We start from the raw sequence: 4,485 nt of genomic DNA, 5'->3' as shown, positions 1-4,485 counted from the left end.
ACTCCCAGAGGGGAAACTAGGGAAGAGATCTGGTCATGTGTTAATTACTTCATCTCCATTTCCATTTCTTTGATGTCCAGAAAGACCAACAAGTTAGGCAAGGTACTGTGTGATTTGAAAGGTGTGTTGAGACCAGAGACGAGTGGGGCACAGGGGTGCCTGGTTTGAGGTTAATTATAACATAGTTTTTGCTAAAGTGACAAGAAATGGGGTTTCCTGCAAAGGGTGGCTTACAAGTCCACTTCCACCTGGAGGTTAAGATGACTACTTTTGTGTCATCTTTTAACTTGCCTGGATCACAGGGTGCCCAGATAGTTGGTTAAATGGTATTCTGGGTGTTTCTGTCAAGGTAGTTTTCAGTGTGATTAACATTTAAGTTGATAGATTTAGTCAGGCAGATTTCCCTCCCTAATGTGGGTGGGACTTATCCAGTAGAATGAAAAGACTGACCTGCACCCTGAATAAGAGAATTCTTTCCTGCCTGACTGTCTGTAAACTGAGACATTTGCTTTTCTGCTACTGATACAGGAAAATGGGGCGAGAGAGGTTGGCCATGTCCCAGGTCCCAGGTGAGTCCCTGGGATGCGCCCCATCAAGTGAGGTGCTTGGCTTTGTGCCAAGAGAAGAATTCAAGAGTAAGCCGCAGTAAAGGTGGATTTATTCAAAGAGGTACACACCCCATAGACAGAGTGCAGTTCATCTCAAAAATCAAGAGAAAAGCCTAGAGGTGCGGGGCTGTTAGTTTTTATGGGCTCAGTAACTTCATATGCTGACAAGTGGGAGGGTTATTCTGACTACTTTGGGGAAGAGGCTGGGATTCCCAGGAACTGGTCCATCGCCCACTTTTTGACCTTTGATGGTCAGCCTTGCAGCTGCCTTGGCACCTGTGGGAGGACCATTTAGCAGCTCTTGTCTTTCACTGAGGGGATACTGAAGCTCAAGATCCACTGGGAGTTGAACTTCCCACCATCTTGGTGCTAATGGTTGTGTCACTTATTCCGTGGTTGTGCCCTGGCCCCATCCCTCCTGTCTCACTACCTCCAGAATCAAACTAAGACTTCAGCTCTTCTTAGATCTTGAGCTGCCAGCCTTCACATGAAAACTACACCATCTGCTCACCTGGGTCTTAGGGCTTTGAACTTGAACTGGAACTAAACCTTTGGCTCTCCTAAGTCTCCAGCTTGCTAATTTGCATTGTAGACCCTGGGACTTGCCCATCTCCATAACTACATGAAACAATTCCTTGCTAAATCTCTCTCACTTTTGAGATAGAAACAATAGCGATATAGAGATATATCTATTCTGTTTCTCTGGAGAATTCTGACTAATACAGAGGCACTGTGTGACTATAGCCGAAGTGACTTTTTGATTAATTAAGAGTGTCTTTGAAGAGGTGAACCTCAGTCGTATACATTGCTTTAGAATCTGAGCATTCTGACTTAACACAATTCATTCCCAAAATGCAATTGTATTCTCTGTTGTAGTCTGCACAGTGGCTGGCATTATAAGCATCTCATCAAATGTAATCTAAATGAATATTTAAAAAGATTACCCCTCTTAAATATATATTTCCTATGCATGTTTAAGCAGAATTGTATAAATAGTTCTGTGCATTTTTAATAAATAGTTTGCTCAAAAACCTGTCTATGTGAGAAAAAATGTATATATCCAAATCAAAAACATACAAAAATCAATTCCAAGTCAATCATAGATGTAAAATTCAAAATCAAGATTTTAAAAGCCTACAAGAAACAATAGTAAAATGTATTTGTGACTGCATAATTAGATTAACTGTTCTAAAAAAAAAAAACAAAAAAATCTGAAAGGAAAAGATAAATAAATTTACTCACAGTACATTTTAAAATACCTACATAGAAAGGACTTTCTATAATTTAGGCATATAGAATAGATGGTACCAGGATAGCTTTTTTGTCAAAAACAATTATTAAAATGGGACAAAACAAGAGAGAACTGCCTGAAGGAATTGGAAAAATAAAGAAAATGTCTAAGAGTATGATTCTTGAGAAAAGAAAAATGCAGAAGGCAAAGTCCACATAAGCCCTGTCTTTTCCTTGAAGCAGTTTCCAAATTCTTCCTGCTGACATTTAGCATCCATGAAGGTTGTGGTCCCTCTGAGCATGAAGACAGAGGTCAGAGACTCAGAAGGTACAGTGGCTGCAGAGAGAGGGGCAAAGTACTGAACAGAAGGGAGTTGCATGGGGGGAGTGGGTGTAGCTCAGTGGTAAGCATGTTCTTGGCATGCATGAGGTCCTGGGTTCAATCCCCAGTGCCTGCATTAAAAATTTTTAAATTTAATTTAATTTAAAGAATAAAATAAAATAAAATATTGGGGGGTGAGGGTATGGCTCAGTGGTGGAGTGCATGCTTAGCATGCACGAGGTCCTGGGTTCAACCCCTAGTACCTCCATTAAATAAATAAAAATAAAATAAATAAAATAATGACTTGGCTGTGCAGCTGTATCCCTTTGCTTAACACATTTCTCCCCTCCACTAAACAAAAAAATATTTAAATAAGATTTTATTCCTGTTAAGAAAAACTTGCAAATAATTCTGAAAAAACATACCATACTCCTAAACTTATTCTTGAATGGCCAGTCACCTCCACCTAGGCCAGAGTTACTGCCTGCAGACAGTCTTAATGCTCCTCTGAAAACCGGCTGTTTCATCACTGACACCATCGAAGTTAAAAAGAAAAGTAAGGAGAAGGAGGGTGTGACTTAGTGGTAGAGAGGGTGCTTGGTGTGCACGAGGTCCTGGGTTCAATCCCCAGTGCCTCCATTAAATAATAAGTAGATAAACCTAATTACTTCCTGCCCCCAAAACAAACAAACTAAAGTAGAAGACTTTCTCAAGATCTCTGTCCCCTGTGCACACCCATAAAACTTTCTATGGCTCCCAGCTGCTCCTACATTAAAGACTGATATTTTCAGTGCAGCCTCAATAACCTGCATGGCACCTTCCCCCCATGTGTCCAGATCTCACTGTGCATCATGTTCCCTTAACTCTCAGCAAACTTTGGCTCAGTTGCCCTTTTTCCCCCTCATTTCCTGAAACTGAAGGTCTGTCAATTGCACATGTTGCTCCATCTTTCAAAATTTCACCCCCCCGCCTCCGCCGCAATTGTCTTGCATTTTCTCCTGGTTGACTTTTTTTTTTTTTGACTGACAGATCCTGCCTCAGGTTTATTTGTACAAACAGCGCAGGTGGACATGAGCCCCATGCAGACAGCAGCCCAAGGGTCATACCAGTCCTTCTGTCCTCACATCAGTAGATGAAGGCCTCTACTCTGGAGCTTCTGTGGGGCCTGGGCACCTTTGGGAGCCTGAGCCTGCGCCGGAGCTGCAGCTGAAGCTGTGGCCTTGGTCTGAGCCTTGGCCTCTGCCTTTGGCCGACAGAGCCTGAGCCCCTTGGTGACATGCGCACAAGCACTTTTCCCGAACTTGGGGTGAGCAGGGCGGGCGAGTTGACTGAGCTCGCGGCTGCTGCCCTTGGGACCTTGGACTTGATCTCCTTGGGCTTCACGAGAGCCTTGACGGCCTCGGCATGTGCACCCGTGGCCTTGGTGTTGTTGGCCTGCATCCTCTTCAGGCCCTCCTTGTTGTGCTTCTTGGCAAAGCGCACGTTCCTCGGGAACTTGGGGTCCACCCCCTCAAGAGATTTGTGTTGTTGTGATCGGGGGTTTTGGATGCCGTTTCTGTGCCATTTTTGGGACTGGTTGTGCGTGGTGTGGTTCTTTAACTTGGCCATGTCTGCACCGGAACTAGGAGATCCCGAATCGCCTGGGACCGGAAGGGAAAGTGCATCTCCTGGTGGACTTTGCACATCACCTGCAGCATCCTTCCTCCGGGAAGGGCTCCATGACTCTGCAGGTCAGGTGCTGTCTGCCTATCTTCTCACAGCACCTGTGTTTTTCTCATTTTGAATTTACCACTCAGTTGTAATTTTACACTTTTTTGTTGATGTCAATGTAGCCTTAGTGCTCAACTTTTCCACTAGAGTGGGAGTCACAAGGCTAGGAAATAGACCCTATTCACCATGGGTTCCCAGCGTCCAGCACATGGCCCAACACACAGTAAACAATCGATAAACTTTGGAGAGAAAATCATGAGTGAATTGATTTTAAATTAAGATTTTTCACTGAGTTAAAATGTGTTTGGTTTATGAAGTCCCTGCTTCATTCAGTGTAATGATGCAGGCACAAACATCTTCATTGGTATTTAAGCCCAAATCACTCAATTTTCTGTATTTGGATTTATTATTATTCCTAAGTGGTAATTTCTCAGAAATATTAAATAATCTATCAAGACTAACAAACTAAGCCAAAGTGCAAAGGGATTTCTGTTCTAACTAAAAACCTATCAAAGCATAATAAATAAAGTACATTAAAATATAGCAGTAGACATACCGAGAGGTCTTAAATTTTACAAAATGTTATTTTTGCTAAGAGCTTAATTTAACATAGAC

At 42.7% G+C, this 4,485-nt stretch overlaps 1 pseudogene; it reads right to left on the bottom strand.

The window, feature by feature from the left end:
• Window positions 1–2,743: 2,743 nt before the first annotated feature.
• LOC102510961 lies at window positions 2,744–3,837 on the bottom strand (annotated as a pseudogene).
• Window positions 3,838–4,485: the final 648 nt, after the last annotated feature.

This window comes from Camelus ferus, chromosome 2 (assembly GCF_009834535.1).
Source record: "Camelus ferus isolate YT-003-E chromosome 2, BCGSAC_Cfer_1.0, whole genome shotgun sequence".
In the NCBI taxonomy this organism is placed as follows: domain Eukaryota; kingdom Metazoa; phylum Chordata; class Mammalia; order Artiodactyla; family Camelidae; genus Camelus; species Camelus ferus.
The sequence above is the reverse complement of the archived record's forward strand: the minus strand, read 5'-3'. Positions and strand labels throughout refer to the sequence as shown.